General features: G+C 37.3%; 1 protein-coding gene across 2 annotated transcripts in view; it reads left to right on the forward strand.

Annotated features, from left to right (window-relative positions):
• LOC140635212 (urea transporter 2-like) overlaps positions 1-20,943 on the forward strand; it is a 470,205-nt gene that overhangs the window by 53,866 nt on the left and 395,396 nt on the right. For both annotated transcript variants that reach the window (XM_072829450.1, XM_072829451.1), the window contains exon 2: positions 18,263-18,392. The gene's annotated coding sequence lies outside the window, so the exon portion shown is untranslated. The remainder of the gene's footprint in view (positions 1-18,262; positions 18,393-20,943) is intronic.

The following is a 20,943-nucleotide window of genomic DNA, read 5'->3' on the forward strand; positions in this document are numbered from 1 at the left end:
AATTTTATCAATTTATTTTTTATAGATTATGCTTTTAGTGTCATATCTGAAAAATCACTGCTTACCCCAAGAATGCAAAATTTTTCTCCAGTTTTCTTCTAAAAATTTTATTCTTTTGGATTTATATTTAGTCTATGATCTAGTTTGAATTAATATTTACATATTCCAAGTTCACTTTTAGGCATGTGCATATTCTGTTGTTCTAGGACCGTCTCTAGGAAAGATTGTCTTTCTACACTGAATTTTGCACTTTTGTAGAAAATAAGTTGTCCATACATGTGGTGATTTACTTCTGAAGTTTCTGTTCTATTCATTGGTATATTTGTCTATCTTTATGCCAATACTACACTGTTTTAATTAGTGAAGATTTATAGTAAGTCTTGAAATCAGGTAGTTTTCATTATCCAATTTGCTCTTTTTCAAAGTTGTTTTTATTCTTCTGGGTTCTCTTTATTTCCATATGAATTTTAAAATCAGCTTATCAGTTTCTACAAAAAAAATCCTACTACTCAGATTTTGGTTGGAATTGCATTCGAGAAAATTGACATCTTGGGAATATTATCTTTTCCTCGAAAACCAAAATTATTTAGGCCCTCTTTAATTTCTCTCAGTAATTTGTAGTTTCCAGTGTGTAAATTTTGCATGTTTTTGTCAAATATTCCTCTCCATATTATGTTTTTTTAAGGTATTTTAAGTGGGTTTTGTTTTAATTTGCAATTTCAGTCTTTGCATTAACACCAGGGATGGGAGGAGGAGATTTTAGCTTATTGAGGGGGAAGCCACCTGTGACCTCTCAGAAAACCCTGAAGGGTCTAGTTGCAACATTTCACATTGAATAGGGACTTTGGCCTTATACACAATTCAAGACGGCAAGAAAAGCTCCCAAAACGTCTGGGTACAGAAGTTACAAAAAAAGAGATCTTATCAGATATTCCAAAGAACTCCTGCTGATCAGAAGGTCATTAAAATGATTGAAGCAGTTCTGACTGATAAGAGAATAAGAAGTTCTTATCTGGGATGCAGGAAAGTATTTTCTATATTAAAGTCATAAATTCAGTATACTCAGTCATATGCAACATTTTAAAAAATAAACTAAAATAGAACATTTATAGCAGCAATGTCCACAATAGCCAAACTGTGGAAGGAGCCTCGGTGTCCATCAAAAGATGAATGGATAAAGAAGATGTGGTTTATATACAATGGAATATTACTCAGCCATTAGAAATGACAAATACCCACCATTTGCTTCGACGTGGATGGAACTGGAGGGTATTATGCTGAGTGAAATAAGTCAATCGGAGAAGGACAAACATTATATGGTCTCATTCATTTGGGGAATATAAAAAATAGTGAAAGGGAATAAAGGGGAAAGGAGAAAAAATAAGCACGAAATATCAGAAAGGGAGACAACATGAGAGACTCCTAACTCTGGGAAACGAATTACGGGTGGTGGAAGGGGAGGTTGGCAGGGGGTGGGGGTGACTGGGTGGCGGGCACTGAGGTGGGCACTTGATGGGATGAGCACTGGGTGTTATTCCATATGTTGACAAATTGAACACCAATAAAAAATAAATTTATTTAAAAAATAAATAAAATGGAATAGAGTATCATAGAGTAGGATAAGACAAGACCTATAATAGCAACTAAACCACATATAGTAGTTAGAATTTCCTGCAACTTTTAAAATTTTTCATTCTGTTCCTCTCTCATTCAATTATATGTATGTACTCTGCTGCAATGTAAAATGGAGCTCTTATTGTATATTGCAGTTGAAGAATTTTGAAGCTCCTGAGCTAAGGGACTTTCCCTCTATGACACTGTAATTCTCTGAAGTGGCAGTAAGATAAGGCTATTGTTGATCACCCTTTAGGTGTTCCCTTTAAGTCAAAATCTGCTTTGAATTTGCCAACCTTAAAGTAATACTGAGCAATATTTCTTAAACAGACTGCTACCTTTATAGAATAATAGAGGAACATGAATATAGACAATTTGAGGGTGGTCTGTGCCCTGTCTCACTCCACCAACTCCATGACTTTGAAGGAGGCCTGATTCAGAGGAGTGGAACTGGTGTCTTCTCTCAGCAGAGGAGGACTTGGAGCCATATGACTTGCCATGAAGCATCAAGCAACACATAGCTAATTCTCCAGTGCCTCGTAGTTGTCTTACTGTTCTCAAACTGTGTTTCAGTCCCTGAAACAAGGGACTGCTTTCAGAGGGCTCTTCCATTTACTTGGCAAACAGAACAAATATCCCTGGAATAATTCAGGCCAAGACAACATGTAAATAAGTGCTAAGCTACATGTTACATTATGTACAAAAGGAGTTTAAAGGCAACAGGAAGGAATGAGCAAATGGGGAAGCTTTCTCTGAGGTGTACGAATCATGAAGGATGGAAAATTAGGGTTATAAAGAGGTCAGGGTGAGGACCAATATAATCAGGAGAGGCATCCTGGCAGAGGTTGATGTTTATGTTTGTGACAATCTGTGGGTCCTATCGGGCCAAACCTTCTCAGCAGTGACTCAGCACATTGGTTTCAGAGGTAGCCTCCAGGCACTTACATGCCCCTGATGGGTTTATAATGAAAATGCTGACGTACTGCTAAGTTGCACTGGGACCGTTGAGCAGCACTACAGAATTGAGTGCGTCATTTCCCCCTGAACAGTGCATCTCATTCATTGCCTGAAGTGTGACCATTCATGTTGAAAATGAAATTCCGCAGTGATCTGCTTGGGGAAATTATTCAGACTACTCACTTAGAGATCTTACTATCTTTTGTGGTCCTCAATTAAGGCTCACAAGAAGCTCTCCAGGGTAAATTGGTGCCAATCTAGGCATTGAGAGTAGAAGAAAAAGTGATGAAAGCTCAGAGTTTGTATGAACTTTCAAAAAGTCATCTCTTAGGACCTCAGGGAGCAGCTAACATTGATTATAACCAGAACACCTAGAATATTGGTGTAAAGCTTTGAGAAAATATGGTGTTGGAATTAGGAGACCTTGGTACTAGTTCTGATTCTTCCTAAAGCTACTTGGCTGCTTTTGGGTAATTCAGAAATACACGTATTATTAGATATAGAAGGAATAACAGCCTAAACATCTTTTTTTTAATAAAAAAATAAGGCATACAAAGAAAAAATCTAATAATACTTGGATTTCCATCACCTCCAATTAATAAGCCTGAACATTTTGTGTTTTTCTTTTTTTTTTTTTTTAAGATTTTATTTATTTATTCATGAGAGACACAGAGAGGCAGAAACACAGGCAGAGGGAGAAGCAGGCTCCATGCAGGGAGCCCGATGTGGGACTCGATTCCCCAAAGTGGGATCTGCCCTGAGCCAAAGGCAGATGCTCAACCACTGTGTCACCCAGGGATCCCTCTTTTTTAATATACAAATAATTAATATGTGTAGATAAAGTCTTCTTGGGCCCCTCACCCAATATGCAACCACTGTTATAAGTTTGACTCAGTTTCCTTAAAGCATTCCAGAGTTGATTACATATATGTGTATATACGTTATAATTATTAGGGATTTAAAATTTTTACATAATAGATATCAATGCTATGCATAAAGTATTATTCTGAAAATTGCTTCCTTATATACATTTGGGTTTATTCTACCATCTTATTTTGTATTTTCTCTTTATGTTACTTTTTCTTTTTCCTGTTTCACTACCAGTCTTTTTGGGTTGATACAGTTTTCTATCTTTTGTTCTTTGCTCCCTCATAGTGGTTTGTGAGTTATGCATATTATTTCTTTTATCGGTTGCCCTCAAATTTTCAATATACATATTCCATTACTAATTTTCTAACAAAGTGTACTAGAGAGAACCTTAGTATACCTCATACTCCTCAGATCTCCTCACTCCCAGTTTTCATGCTACTGCTGTTTGGAATTTTAATTCTAACATGTTTTAAACACAAAGCCTATCTATATTCTTTACTGTTTACAGTATTTATGTATTTTTATCACTATATACAATTTCTTCGTTCACCAACTTTCTCAAATCCCACTCTTCACTTCCGAATTTTTCTTTTCAATGAATTATATTCTTTAATCGCTTTTGCAGTGAGAATCTGATAGTAATAAACTTATTAGTCCTTAAAATTTTGAAGATACCTTCATTTTACATTTATTCATAAAAGCATAACATTCTACATTCACAATTATTTTCCCACAGCACTTTGAACAAATTCTTTTATTAGTGAAAAAATGAGCTGTCAACCAGGTCGTTGTTCTTTTTAGGTAATTTGTCTCCTTTGGTGGGTTTTATGGTCTTCCCTCCATTGCAGTGTCTATGTGTGGATGTATTTTTATTTCTCTTGCTGGGCATACAGTGGGTTTCCCTAATCCAAAGATGCTTGTCTTTCTAATTCTAAAAAGTTTCAGCCATAACCTAACTCTTTTTGACTCTCTCTCTCATTCTTTGTATTTTTTTTTTTCTTCTCACTTGGGTGCATTGGTACTTCTCAGCCTCGATGTCAGTTTCTTTCATTTTTTTTCCCTACCATTTTGTCTTTCTGTTTTCATCCTGGGAAATTTTCTCAATTTCAGCTTTCACTTTGCAATTTCTTTAGTTGTGTTAATCTAATATTTAACACACTATCAAGTCTCCCATTCTCCTCCCTTATGTCTTTAAAGATTTCAAAGATACTGATTTTTAAACATCTTTTTAGATGTTTTAATTATTTCTATTACCTTGAGTAAGAATTCTCCCATTTCTTTGGTTTCACTCATCTCTTGGGGAATTCCTTCCTGTGCCCCTTTCCTGGAAGGTCATTTTATGTTTCCTTAGCCCATGCCTTTTTGGTGTCTGAGTACAAGAAGCTCAGCAATACTTTCAGTGCCTTTGCCTACAATAGCCTGGAAACCAGGCTCATGGGAGAATCTTGACTTTGGCAGTAGGCTCTAGGAAAGGACCATGTTTCTAGAGCCCATCTGAGCAGACAAGAGAAGATGTTCCAGTCTCTATGACACATAATCTGAGCCCGGTTTGGAAAGTGCACATTCCCATCTGAGGGTCCCACCTGAACCATCCATATGCAACGTCTCATCCCCTTTGTGACCATGGAGCTTTAGCCTCTGCCTGTACCTAAAATTTCCTTTCTGGTGCTTGATTTTTTTCATAGTATTTGGTGCATTTCTATATTTATTTTTAAATAAATAAATTTATTATATATTCTGTGTGTTTGGATTGGAGGGGGTTTATATTATACATGAACTTTCCTCTATTATGAAAGTACCCTTCATTTTTCAGACAGGAAACTGAACCCCAAAAGAGTGAGATGGCTTACCCAAGTCCACAACCTAATTATTGCCAAAATGTAGATTCAGGAAGCACTTCTCTACCTTAAACACATTGTACATTTTCCCTTTGCCCCAAGATTCTTGATGTTTATGATGGAGAAAATAATGCCTACCTTGCCTTTTTCAATTCATTATTGCAGGAATTGACATTGCAAATGTGAAAGTATTTTGAACATAAAAAGCTTACCCTCTTATTGGTGTTATCATTTTGGTGTTATCATTGTGTTGGAGATTATAAGTTATGTCATATTTTCTTTTTTTTAAAAAAGATTTTTATTTATTTGAAAGAGAGAGTGCACAAGCAGGGGGAGAGTCAGAGGGAGAAGGAGAAGCAGACTCCCCACTGATCAAGGAGCCAGACTCAGGGCTTGATTCCAGACCTGGGATCATTACTGAACCAAAGGCAAATGCTTAACTGACTGAACCACCCAGGCACCCCATATTTACTTTTATTGCTAAGAAATTACTTCTAATTTTACTACTGTAGAATTTACTTTTTCCATATACCACTTCTGCCCTCAAAGTCATTTTGGTATTAAAGACCTCTTGGAAGGTGATTTATGAGAGTCAAGAATACAGAATACAGAAAAATTTTATTTTCATACATTCAACAAACATTTGTTCAACGGCAGTGTATATATATGCTTAGGTTTTGCATGAAGTATAGTAAATAAGTTGTTATTTTTTAGGAAACAACCTTTTTATCTTAGAATCATTCTAGATTTATAAAAAAAATTACAAAGTTAGAATTCCCATATACCCTACATTCTTTTTTCCCCTATTTTAGCATATTAATGTGGTACATTTATCACAATTAGTGAACCAGTATTGATATATTATTATACTATTTTTCAGATTTCCTTGTTTTTTATCTTTTTTTCTTCTAGGATACCATGCAGAATACCATATGACATTTAGTTATCGTGTCTCCTTAGCCTCCTCTTGCCTGTGACAGAAGGTTACACTTCCACTTTTGGACAGTTTTGAGGGCTAATGGGCAAGTATTTTACAGAAAGACCCTTAATTGGGATTTGTCCAATGTTTTTTCTCATGACTAGAGTGGGGTTATGGCTTTCTGGGGGGAACACCACAGAACTAATAACACCATTCTTATCACTTCATATCAAGGGTACAGGCTATCAAGATGACATCACTTCTGTGTTTGAGGTAATGTTTGTAGGCTTACCAACTAGAAAGTTAACTCTTTTCCCCTTGTCCATATTGTATGTAATCTCTTTGGAAGGAAGTCACTATTAGTAGCCTGATTAGAAGAGAGTGGGGGGTTACATTCAACCTTGAGAGCTGGTTACCCACAGAAGCTATTTGGAACTGTTCTGCATGAGATATTTGTCTATTCTCCCTCATTTATTTAATCATTTACTTATGTCAGTATATGCTTGAAGGAGTTCAGGACATGTGTCACTTCAAAATATATCACTTTAGCATATTGGGGTTTGTTTTTTGGTTTTGTTTTGTTTTGTTTTGTTTAGCTAACAGCATTGAGAAACAGCAGATACAGAAGGGTCTCTAATTTTCCCCTTTCTACCCAAAACCAGTTCCTAAAGTCCTAAAGTTCCCCATGAAAAGATGCCCTGTTGATATCAGATCAAAAGGAAAATTATTTTCACTGGAGCCTGAGAATCCTCTTCAAAATGTATAAACAGACCTACTCAAATAATCCTTATCTTCCATTAATTTCTCCCATTGAGGGATCCCTGGGTGGCGCAGCGGTTTGGCGCCTGCCTTTGGCCTGGGGCGCGATCCTGGAGACCCGGGATCGAATCCCACGTCGGGCTCCCGGTGCATGGAGCCTGCTTCTCCCTCCGCCTGTGTCTCTGCCTCTCTGTCTCTCTCTGTGTGACTATCGTGAATAAATAAATAAAATCTTTAAAAAAAAAAATTTCTCCCATTGATTTCCTAGTCACTGTCCAAAAATTTACTGCCCCTATTTTAAATGCCTATGTGATGTCATATCCCCACAACTTATTGTTCTAAAAACTATATAAGCTTTTGAGCCTAACAGATTCTTTGGGTCTTTATTTTCCTTCTGAAGATTCCTGTATACATATAAAAATATTATGTAAAATTTGTATCCTTCTTCCTGTTAATGAACTATATTAGTTTAATTCTTAGACCCAGCTGCAGAACCTAAGAGAGTAAAAGGAAGTTTTTCCTCCCCTACAGACTCATGAATATTTATTTACTACTTTATTTTGTGGTCCAAATTGTTCTAGCTTTGGCCATTGGGATGCTTTTGCCTCTTTGTGTACCTTTGATGTTCTTTCCATCTCTATTGTGTGTGTGTCTATGTCTATTTAAACTCTTTCCTAATTTTTGGTGCTGCAAGATTCTCTAAGCTTATCTTATATATTTCCTGCCCTAGTCTTCGAATGAGCTATTTCTCCAAGGAGTCCTGGTTCCTTTTACTAAGGAGATTATTGAATAAAAGGAAATGCTGCATTGAATCCAGCATGACTGACATTGTTTTCTTTATTTATCCGCACTTATAAAATATTTGGTACTTGTTCTCCTGTAAGCCTCATGGGAATGCTGAGAACAGAGTGAATGGCCTTACAAAATCATTAGATTTCTTTGAAAGGGAAGACTTTAGAAATAGGGATGTACAGCTTTTGGAGAAAATTAGGAAGCTCCTTCAAAAATAACAGAGAACTTCACTCTCAATTGCCAGTTGAGACCATACATCTCTTCTAAATGTGGGTCTCATACTGATTTATCTAAAGGAAATGCCTTAAATGCGAGAGCAAATTAACTTGGAAATACACTAAATTTTAAGAAGTAGAATCCCTTTTCTTTACTCAGAACCAAGGGCAGTACCTCAGCAGTTATTAATAAGCTGTTGTTGCTGCTTTAAACAAAGAACCTAAAATGTTTATTATTGCAATGTATCGTTTTATGTGTGCCAAACTCCAAAGCCTAATTTTATTTGTAAGGTTCCCCAACAGAGTGGTTGCTATAGATATAGCAAAAGCCCAAAGGGCAGCATGCTGAGCCTTTGGAAAAACAGTTCCATTTCCAAAAGCAGGGGATAGATATTGAGGCTTAAAGGGAGTTGATCCTTAGGATAAAGTCATAGCTAATAGTAAGGGTTTCAGAATAAAATCTAAGATTTCAGGAAAATCTAGGGACCAATTATGTGATGTTCAAAGGAAACCATGAATATGAGTGAGCCTTAGTTTTTACCCTACGCTTAAGGCAAATATGTGCAAATCATGCTGCTTAATGTTGGGGAATAAAAGACTATTTTTGTTTCTTTTTGTCATAATGATAATGAAAGAGGAGAATGAAATGAGGATGAAAGCTGGGGTTCTAGGCACCTAAACTCGGGTGTCTAGAACCCCAGGTACCTATTATTTCAGTTCAGAAATAACCACAGGAACAGAATTTGACTTTGGTCTAGTCCTCTTTCAGAGAGAAAGGGACCAGATCCCATGTGAAGGTTTCTCATTACCTTTTCTCTGAATCTGCCTCTGCTGTCTGAATTTCATGGTAAAGTGTGCTCATGTACCAACCTTCAAGACAGCCAATTAGTTTCTCAAATGGAGTTTTCCATCCTAGGAAGGCCAGGTGTATGAGCCCCCCTTATCTTCCATCAGCTCAAAGACAAAAATGTCTTATGAATATAAGATTTGTAAAAATTTAACCTCTCAGTAATGTGTAAAGAAAAAAAAAAGGAGGAAACAATGTGGCAGAGGGGAGGCCAAGCAGAACCAGAGTGGCTACAGGAAGCATGATCTTCCAGTGGTTCTTGCTGGGGCCCCTGAGATGGGTTGTCTGGCTACTTCATGAGAAGCAAATTTGCCAATGGGAAAATAACTCGATCCTCACGTAACACTTGACCATTGAAGGAGAACGGGATGCTAATGAAAGCAATCCAAGGGGAGGCACTTCAAAAGCAAATCTTTATTTGCTGACTGAACCCACTTTAGTGTTCAGTTGCTGATAAAGAATAAGGAAGGACTGAGTGAACCAGGATAGCAAATACCGGGACATGCATGTGTCCTCCACATCAGCTGCCTTCTTTACCTTAATCACCTGAGAAGGATCCCAAATTCTTATTCAGAGTTGACTCCTTGGTGACATTGGCTACTCTCTCAAAACCATCATTTCAAGGCTCAAGAGAAGCTGCGGGGTAAGGCATTGCTCTTTCTCTAACTTTGTGTCCTCTTGCTAACACTTGGAAATTCATCTCTGCCTGTTCATAGAGGAAATTATTGGCTTCTAAGATTCTTTTGCTTCTCCTCCCCATCCACCAAAAAGCATAATATTGTGTGTATGTATACACAACAATCGTTTTCCTACTATTAAAAGATTTGAGGTGCTTGTTAGCCAATAATATAGATGATTTGAAAGTCTTTTGTGGATGAGATCCTACTTTTTTTTTTTTGAGATCCTACTTTTGATGGCATGAAATGATATAGCTGTTATTTCTCATAGAGCATCTCCCAATTAGTTTACTTTCAACCCCCCTCCACGCCTCCAACTACAACCCCAATTTAGATTACAGTGTTAAAAAGATCATCATAAAATGTAGCCTTGTACAAGGAGATGATCTAATTATTCAGCTTTGCTGTACCAGCCTAATAAATTATGCAGTTTGCCTGCAGTATTTCACCTGAGAGAATGAGTGTGTCAAACACTACAGCACATGAATTCTCCAGCCAGCCTGTGTAGATGCAAGAGCAGTGAGTGTTTAGCACCACAATCTGAAAGTTACTTTTATAGAACTTGAAGAGCAAATGTTAATAATTCATATTTTTTTTGGTTGGGGTTGAGAATATGTATATTACCCTGAAGGGGCTTGTATGCACATAGAATATACTATATGTGATAATTGTTGTATATTTAATAATGTTCAGACAAAGGGCATGCTGTCACCTAATTATGTGTATATTATTCTGTAGTGGTAATGAAAAAGCTAAAGGGAATCCCCCAAGAGTTTAAACAAATTTATTTGAGATGGGTGAATATCAGCCTCTTGAAGCTCCTTTTAGTAAAACAAGAGGACATATTTACAGATCTATCTATGCACCTGGGAGGAAGTTCCAAAATCTGTTCCAGCTATTCAGGTTCATGGAATGGTTGTTAAATGGAAACCATCTAGTCTACCCTCACCATGTGATTATAGAGCTGAAGTATGTGGCTCCCTATTGACTGTGAAGCTTCTGACTGGTCTAATGTAGAGCTGAGGTTTGATGACCTCTGAGAGCATTGTTTGGGGTGGGGGGTAGTGTATATAGATTCTTTGTAAGGGTGGGTTTAAAGGCCATGCTTATTATAAGCAAGTGTTCTTATTTTTGTTTTATCAATAACACTCTTGAGAATAAAGTAGATACTACAAATTTATTATGGCTAAAAAGCTCCCTACTAATTGGCCTTAGAAATAAAAGAAATATAGTTAACAAATCATTGCCTTACATTCAGGTTAACTGGCTAATGTCAAGGGAAATTTTACTGGAAGTGTAAGCCATACGTGTATATCGGCTAGCCAGGTTCAATCAATGAGTTTTATGAATTAAAAACAACTTCCAATTTTTAAACTTCTTTTTGAGGCTTTAAAAAAAAGCCCTTTCCAAGTAAGGTACCTACCCAATTGATTTCCAAAAATAACCTCCTGCCTTATATTCCATTTTTATGTGTATATATATATATTTTTTTTTTTTTCATGAAGAGAGAATGCCATGACATAAGGAGAAATGGGAAGTAGGGGGTTGTTTGCTGAGAAGAGATACCTGACTTTGGTAGCAACTGTCTCAGCTTTTCTCAGAATACCTAGATAGGAGATGTCAGTTGTAGCCTTGACCATGATATGAAACTAGTTGAGAACTGGAGCCTACCACTTGGAACTGAGCATGGGAACCACTGTCCCAAGATACTTTCCTCTAGAATCCTAGCCTCCCAGTGTCCCAGCAGCAGTGAGGCCCTGGAGCACCAGTCATCAGGCAGCATAGATGGCCTGTGATGAACATTACCATTCATCTGCTGATGGATAATATCCTCAAATCAGCAGGCCCAAGGTGGTTTAGGTATCATTTGTACACATTGCATGAACTTTGAGCCAGTGAGTGTGAGGGAGAAGCTGGAATGCTCTTTTATCAATTACCTGACAAGGGATTTTTAATGACATCAGGCAGTAAGTTCCAAATTATTTTTATTATAGTCAACTCTAAATTATCTGGAGATAGAAGGAGCAGAAATAGCTGGACATTAGCATTTATTGAACAGAACTATATAGTGAGGACCACTGGGGGTTAAAACCCAGAAGTAAGAAAAAGGTTATTGCCTCTGTGGTGCTTATGAGCCCTTGATAGAAAAAGAGATTAAGTAGATGCAATTCAAAGACACGTGACTGAATACTTCACTGCATACATTGAAGCTAAAATCCTATCACTAGAAAACCAATGTGGTGAGTTTAGAGATCTTTTCATCAGTCTTTCTCATATTAAAACATGAAGATCCTATGGAGCATGGAACATGTCAGAGAGCAAGGCCTTATAGAGTAAATTCCTGGCTGGACTTCTTTTGGAATCCATTCATTCTTTTAGTTTACAGAACTAAAGTGAACACTTGACCTATATGAATCCCTGGGAATCTACTGCAGAGCCTCCATACCCTAGTGCAAAAAGACAGAAGCCTGGGAAAAGGGGGGGGGGGGGAGGATTCCAAAGGGAGAAAAAATGTAGGAGAAAGAGTGGTAGTTCAAATCACGGTTCTGATTTGGAGTTCTGCTTGAAGCAGAAAGATCTCCATTAGAGCATGGGGTAGAAAGATGACGTAGAAAGGCTGGTGGGGACAGAAGTGGTATGGAAATAGAGGAGTAAAGGGTATTGTTTCATCTGCATATATGAGATAGTAGTCATTCAGAACAGAATTGATCTTTATATTGAAATTTAGAAGATAATTTTTCTAAAAGACCAGATGGAGATACGATCAAGTTTTGACCTTACCTCCCAAATATTCCGAAATATTTTTATAGTGTAGTGTAGTTTGTAGTGTAGTGTAGTTCATGTTAGCCACTGGAGAACACACTTTCCTCAGAGGCTGCATGACATGAGGTCATGTGATTAGGAAAATACACACACACACACACACACACACACATACTTAATTTGAAAAGGAGTCCTGTCTTTAATCCAAGGCTAGCCTTAATGTGCAGTAAGTTGTAAACAATTTTATTACATTTCATTCCAGGTTTGAAATTCTATGATTATATTTATATAGGCCTTTCTTGTTTATAATTTAGTGCCTATGGCAATTTACTTATTATTTCCTAGGGGGTATTACTTTCCTTGACCTTGTATTTTTAAGGAAGGCCGAAATACTACACTTTAAAGACACATGTCATCTGAGCAGTTGAGCACCATAAACAGCTGCTATGCAGGTGCTGGTTTAGGGAGTTGTGTGACTCAGGCCTCATGAAGGGGGGTTGCACATACATTGAGCTAAGGATACCCAGAGGATGCTGAATGGATTCATTATCAGATCAATAATCTGCAGACTGTGAATATGCAGGAAACCAGAGTCTGTTCCCTTTTAATCCATTGTGAAAATAAGGGTCTTTACGTGGACTCTGAGAGTGTTCTGGTCCAGTGAGCCAATAATTCCCATCATATCATAGAAAATGTATCACCCCTATAGGCTGCAGAATGCCTGAGGGATGCTCTTCAGTAATCAAGTGTCTTGCATAGTAGATTATGCATTAACTTTATAGTCTGCTCTGGGACCTAATTGGTAAATAACACACAGGCACATTTTACCTACATTTGACTAGAGACTGTCTAATGCCCTGGAGAAATTGGTGAGACTTTACAAGTGTTTCATGTAGACTCAGACAGGGAAGAAGTAAAATATAATCACTCTGGTCATGTAGCATTTTCTGATATGAGTATTTCTAGACTCTCACTGGAAGAAAGGAAGGAAAAAAAGGAAGCGATGAAGGCATGAAGGAAAGAAGAGGAGGAGAAGAGGGAAAGAAGGAAAGGAAGGAAGAAAGGAAAATAAATCTGATGGTTTGTGTATGTGTGTGTAGTTGAAAGTCCAATTTGGGTTCAGCATATTTCATTGGGTTACGAATGAGCAAAACTCTTCAAATAGTAAAGAGAAGAATTTTTGTTAAGAAATTAACTTTGCTAAATGTAAATATGAGCAGAGTTGGAACTGGAACATGGAGCAATAATACGGACATGAAAGAATCTCACATTTCATGATAGAAATTATTCTGAGTGCAGTTGAAAATACTTCTAGTATTGATGAAAACAGACAAACAAATAAACCTGGAGATGCCCAGAATGTTTCCTTAACAGTAACTAACATTTGCAAAACCCCTGGTAATTTACAAGGCATTTTACAGCAATTACCACAGTTAATTCCCACAATAACCCTGTGAGTTTAAATATTAGACTTCCTATTTTACAGCCAAAGTAAGTGCTGCCCAGGGAGGTTAAGTCACTTTTCCCAAGGTCACTCAGGAGTCATCCATAAAGCCAGAGCCCAAAGCTAGATCTTTTGACTATTGATTGTCCTTCTGTCTCAACCTCTCTCCCTTCATCTTCATTGATCCCTCTGCAAATAGTTACTTTATAAGGTAAAGATGGAACTACTTGCAGTATGTCCTTGACGCAACTCCATGGGTATCTATTCTTAAAACCAACACAAAAACTTGGGTTTGAATTTCTAGAATTTCAATATTTTTTTAAAAGACAGAACTATAAAGTATGTTGCTTTTTTCCTCACAAATGCAATTCTTTAAGGTATTTCTAACTTTTTTAATAGTGAAGCTATGTCACCACAGTTAAACTTAAAAATAACACTACCTGAGTTGCTGAGTCACAGGTCATCAAATGTGACCCTGCTGTGGACATTAATTTTTGAGAGTCAGTAGGGAGTGAAGGCAGTTGCAGGAGGACAATTAGAGTTGTTAAAGCATCCTTGTTTAAGACACAGGGCCAGGTCTTGTGAGGGGAACAGTGATGGAACTTGCAATTTATTGACAAACACACCTACACATGTGGGCAGAGGGGAGAACACAAAGGTGAGGAAGTAAGAAAGCTCGTGTCCTATGTAGGAATCAGAGAGTAAGTCAACTGATTAAACCAAAGGACTCATTTTGGAAAGCAGTGCAGAGAGATTGAAATGCCAGACTGAGAAGTCAGGTTTTATACTGAGAATACTGGAGTGTCACAGATAGAGGGGAGAGGAAGGCATAGCAAGAGTATTTAGAGAAGGCAAATCTAGGAACATAGAGAATCATGGAAGAAAAGTTAGGGACTAGAATGATCTGCTCAAACATAGAATGGTATTCTGAGGAGAGTATGCACATAGAAATACCAATAGAAGGCAATTATTATTTATTTAATGATTCCCAGTAAGAAGCATTTCCAAAACTTTTCTGAATTGCTTTGAGATGTTATTCCTTAAAATGGGCTTTGAGAAATACTAGTGCCTCTGGATATTAACAAGTATTTAAAAACAAACCTGATCAAAATGTACAGAATTCATGGGTAAAACGAGTTTTAAAAATTTATAGCAGGATTTATGAGAGACTTTCATGTGCATCATGTACATTTTACATTCTGAAAAAAATGGTAGCAAGTATGCCCCATTTCCCAAACACATCTAATTAGGATCCTTTCTTTCCCCAGCAAACCATCTTCCAATATTTGTGGAAGTGCCTTGAATCAAAGATTATTTTTGACTGGGAGGTGAAAAACATAGATTCTTGTTCACTTGTACACAAATGCTGTGACCTTGGACATCTGTGGTCCTCAATTTCCTCACTTGTCTTGCTATCCTACTTTGGGATTTAGGAAGATAAAACTCTGCAGGGCAAGAGTTGAAATAGTCATTCCTTGGACAAGGACTATACTTGATGGGTATGTCCTCCTGTTGTGGCAATAACTAATTAGTAGCCACCATCCCCTGTGCTCCTGATCCAATTTCCTGTAGTCCTCTAGTAGGTCAGAAACTTATCTGCTGGAGACAAGGTCAATCTTTGAGTCCTCCTTCAATTTAAAATTTTTGTATATCCCACATGATTATTTAAGTATTAATGTGTCAGAATGGTATAGAAAAAGGAACCCCAGGAGAGTCAGATATCTTCCTTCTCATCACCACGTATCTCACCTCCATGGAGCTAACAACCTCTGATGGTTGGCCCATATCTCATGGCTTCTTAAGCCCAGGGAAGGATGTTTGGCTTTTATGCAAAGATCTAGAATCAGCAAAACAGAAACATCCAGGAAAAAATGAATATTTCAGATCCCCCAGGTCAAAGTTAATATCACTGTCTACATCTGGCATTATATCAACCTGTGTACAGTTAAAAACAATTGAAAGAAGTGACAATCCAAGGGCAGTAACTCCTTTGAAGAAAGCAAAGGGAAGCATTATTGTATACCTACTGTGTGTGAGTTACTGGAGCAGGCATCTTGTATGTTATCTAACCATACATAGCATGGTAGACCAAAGATGGCTTTCCTTTCAGCTCGTCCTTGGTTTGAGTTTTAGCTTTGCTAACTACTACCTGTGTGGCTAGCCAAATTATTTAAATTCTCTGAGCTTCCTGTTTCACATCTATAGTATGATACCTACTTTATGGGATTACACTGAGTATAAAGTGATAGCTTGAGAAACAGTGCTCTGCATATAGTAATGTTCAATAAATGTTAGCATTTATTATTGCTGTTAATTTATTACCAACTCAGTTCCCGACATTCCTCAACACAAAGGAAAAACACAAAGACTGAGGCCTGATAGGACAAAAATCTGCTTAGGAAATTTACTAAATGGAATTTTACTTTTGAAGGTAATGCATTATTTTTCTTTTCTTCCCTTCTACGTGGGTCAGATTTCTCCATTCAGCTACTATTAATTAGAGATCAGAAACACCAGAGAAATCATCTAGTTCACTTTTTCTCTAGAAGGAGCTTCCACATCTTCCATCTGGTTTCAGAGCACCAAAGTTAACCTTTACCATGCTGCCAAATAGTCCATTTGTAAATAACCAGAGTATTTTTTCCAAGTGCCCAGAGTACAAGTTGACAACATTTTTCTTGCCTTTCTCTTCCTTTTCAAGCCCATAATCTCAACCAGTGGCTCAGTTCTTATGACAGTCTTCTTTAGCCTACAGAAAAGGTACCCAATCTGAGGCAAAAAGGGGAAAATTGTACAAAACCTAAAATGAATAATAGAATACTTTTCAAGGTGTAGGGCATATATTTTACATCCCATACTGTTTCATATGGCATTTTTGTACCTTTGGGAGAAGCTCTGACACTAAGAAGACAAGAACTGGAAATTGTCACCTTAATCCTTTATCTCTGGCTATAATTTCACCTTCCTCCTCTTCCCCTTGTCCTCTTCTTCTTAACTTTTGTCTCCTCCTCAGTTTCCTTCCCTTCCTTCAGCTCTCTCTCCTCTGCTTCTTCTTCTTTCTTCTTCTTACAGTCATCATAATCACCATTGTTGACTTTTATTCACTGATGACTTTTTATTATTTGCCAAACACCGGGCTAAATGCTCAATGTGCACTACATTCTTTAATCTGTCTGACAAAAACATAACTTACAGAACAACACGCTCTCCAGACAAGAAAAAAAGATGGAAAGGCTTGTGCCCAAAGGCTATGAGCCTTCAATGACAATGGACCATAGTGGAGTGGGTTGAGTTAAGGTGTGCTCTAATCAACTCAGTGGAAATGAGTTCTTCCTACTCATGTAGGAAATGGCTCTTCCTACAACATAAAAAGGCAGTGTTGATGGAATTCATATTGTCACCTTAATGCTAAATGCATTTTGTGGTAAATAGTGAATGTATCCCATCGTGTATGCATGTGGATTTGGTATAGCCACTTTAAAATAAGCTTGATATTCTTTTTAAGTAACTCATTTTAATTAGCTCACATATTGGAATTCATTCTTCTGTATTTTCCTATAATGGGATTCTTCAATAATTATCTGGGGTAAAAAGGGGGAAAGTGGAATGTGGTATTTATTTAACTTTATATATATGTGTATATACATAAATATATACACATATATACATATATATATTTGTAATTCAACATAGATCAAACTTTTGCATATATATTACTGTAATTTTGTGTAATGCACATGTCTGTATTGTTTGTACAAACATACACAAACCATATTCTCTGGAGTTAATTTGCACATTGCAAGAATCTATTGCAAGTCTATGTGATGTGAAGCATGACTGTATTATGGTTTTGAAGACTGCGTTCAAGTTTTGAAGCTAAGCAGACGTGGATTTTAATCCAGGCCCTGCAGTTTTTCAGCTGTGTAACCTTGGGCAAACTCCTTAATCTGTATGAAGTTCGTGAACTTTCCTCTTTGGTAAATATGGAGGTAATAGCCACTTTTACAGCTATTGTCACATTTAAATGAGAAAGTATATTGAAAGGCCTGGTACACAGTATATACTCAACAGAAGCTAGTCCTCTTTCTGTAACATGTTTTCCATTTATTGTAATAATACCCCCCAATCTATATCTATACTCGTATCAATCCATATCTATATAACCTAACATTTTTCTGTGTACATAGGTGTTCATACACACACATATTCATATCCACATATGGAATCATACTCCTACAAACATATACATGTGCCATCCCAAGTATATCTTCAACATAAAAATCAAACCTAAGGAGGTATGAAATACCCACTTATACTCACTTTAGCCCATATGGTACTCCATATCGGGCCTTGCCTACAAAGGTGTGAAAGCTGTTCCTATCTTGGTAACAGTGCCCATTGGTGCCACACGTTTCCTAGTGCCATCTACTGGAGAATTCCACTTTCTGCCCCACAGTGCCTCCTTGTGTTGGCTGCAGCCATTTCTCCGACTCACCATTTTGAGGGCTGCCTCCATTGTCCTAAAAAAACAACCATCCTAAATGTGCTCCTCTGTACTTCTATTTAGGTTCTTTCCAGTTTTCTTCCTGGGTGTTTTGGACATGAGTACATCCCATTGAAATATTTTCCACCTCTATCTACTGACAAAGAGAAGACTTGGAGCACCTCAGTCCACTGTCAACAGGACATGAACGACCGTGAGTACATGTATCATTTCTGAGGCCATATCTTCAGGATCTAGAAAGAAAATTCTATATCTTACAATGAAAGCTTCCTGCATTCACTAAGTTTAGGAATATGTTATACATGTATAATTCTTTCTTTATTTCAGTAAGAACTTTGGCTCACAAAAAGATACCACACGCCAATTATTTCAAAGAGATGAGATGGTTTTGGTCTTCCTTTGGCTGTGAGGGAAGCCAAGTTGGCTGTAGAAATGGTTACTGCTACACATTGATTAACCCATGGAATTCAATCCTCATTTCCTTTAGCTAGTGTATTTAATGCACAAAAAAAGGATTAATAATATGTCTCTATAGACAATTAATTTTGCAAGTTCTTTAACCCATTCAGAATTTTAAAGGTGACTGAGAAACGTGGTAGTGGATGAGGTGAGGATTAAATGCATTCATTCAAATCTTGTTGGTTGGTTAGTTAAGCTAAAGAACTAGTAAATGCTATTATAAGTCAGTCAAATCATTGTCAATGTTCTGTTGAAGTGATCAGTTAAATTAATTATCCTTGTTCCAATTGTCCATATAGCAACAAAGCATATGCAGTCTGTGAGGAGAATATCAATCTGTGCCCCCACCTCCTTTTCCCTTCCTCCCACCTTGCTCTAGCTCTCTACCCAAGGCCCAGAGACACTTGGGCTGTTGGCCTGATTAATCCTTTCACTACTTCATCAGTTAGACCAATGTTGGCGCTGAGTATGTTACATATATATTCAATAAAAATGGTAGAGAGCCTTCTGCGTAAGTTTCCCACTATCAGGATAAAAGAAAGAGTCTAAGTAGAAAGAGAATAAACAAAGAGGGACAGAGAAAGACAAGTGAGGTTCACTGCTGCAACAGATTTGGCCCCAACTTTCTATTCCTAATAAGCCAAATCTTGTGGAAGAAGACAAGAGGTAAGTGGTTTGATTTACTCCTCTTGTGCATGTAAGTGAGGGTTGTATGAATTTACACAACCTGACTCATATCGTAAAAATGTAGATCATTTGAAGGATTGGGTTTGTTTTGGCAAAGGTTAAGTGCCCAAGTTTGCTTTCTTGCTCCTCTGTTTCAGGGGCAAGTGACACTCATTCGAAATATCTTGTGAGAAATAAGCACCTTGGTCCCTGGGTTGGGGAGCTAGAGAAGGGAGGATATGAAAATGCCATGCTTTCATTATGCTCTAGGTTACTTATTTACAAACTTCTTCATCAAGGAAATCTGTTTCTCCATGTATGGCCTCTCAGTTCAGCTGCCTTTGTTATAATGTTACATTTTGTATCTAATATTTCTTGCTACTATTTAGAAATCATTGTGACTACATTGGTCTTTATCGATAATTTTATGTAGCATAATCCATCACCATGTTGGATGTTGGGCCAGGGAGAAGGGCATTACTTTGTCTTTCATTCGGAGCTCAGACAGCTCTCTCATATTGATTTCTTGGCTTGCATGTTCGTTAGATGATGATTTGCACTTTTCCTGTATTGTGTTTATCCAGATTATGTTACAGATGCATCTACAACACATCATCATTAACAACAAACATTTATTGAACTCTTATGGACTGTGGATCAGGCTCCAGGCTAGGTACTAGGGATAGTAAGAGGAATTTAATGCGATCCCTACCCTGGAGGATTTTATTATCTATTGGACCATATTTGTTTAAGAGGGGGAAAAAAAGATACCTAACAGCTTATATCCAGTGAGTGCTAGAGGCAATATGCTCTTCAAGTTCAGAGAAAGGAGTGGTTGGTGATGGCTGAACTGGTCAGGGAAGGCTTTATGAATGAGATGAAATTTGAGTTTTTTTTTAAAGGATGAGAAGAAAATTTGGAGGGGATACTGAATATAGTGAGTCTCTGAATACCACTGTGCCAAGCTAAAAAAAAAAAAGTAATCCCTGTATCTTTAAACTACAATTGCCTCTTTAATTATTTATGAGCTTTAGACAGAGAATCAATATTCACCTACTTTCCACACTGCTTTTTGCAGAGTTCTATTGTTAATAACTTTGCACACCTCATCATGCACAACAAGGAAAAGCCACCCAGTCTGTTAACTTTCTCATTAAGGCTTCCCTGACCTGGTTGCCAACTTTTAAGATTGTCTTTGCTTTGTCTAAAATTTGCCCTAGTTTTTCTCCTACTGAAAGCTCCAATTAGAAGAATGTATATTCAGTGACTTCTTAAAGCCAAGTGAATTTTAAGGTAAGAGAATAATAAAAAGAAAAACACTTCTCATGAGTGTTGCTTCACTGAATCTTCAGGAGAATGCAGGTTTGACCCTGGAGAGGATATTAGTTCCCCAAGGGAAATATCCATTTATGAGAAGTTCCAGGATTTTTTCTCTATAAGAAAGAGAGATGTTCAAATATTTTTGAGGATTGAAAACTTTGCTTATTACTTTCGTGGGACTTTACTGGTCCAGATAGATATTTACCTCAGCTTATTTACAGAAACCTTGGCAGGAAGACTGTCTGTGGCCAGCAGTATTAATATTCCAAGGACTAAACCCTGTGACTTTCCGAATGCCA

Source organism: Canis lupus, chromosome 6, assembly GCF_048164855.1.
Source record: "Canis lupus baileyi chromosome 6, mCanLup2.hap1, whole genome shotgun sequence".
NCBI classification, from domain to species: domain Eukaryota; kingdom Metazoa; phylum Chordata; class Mammalia; order Carnivora; family Canidae; genus Canis; species Canis lupus.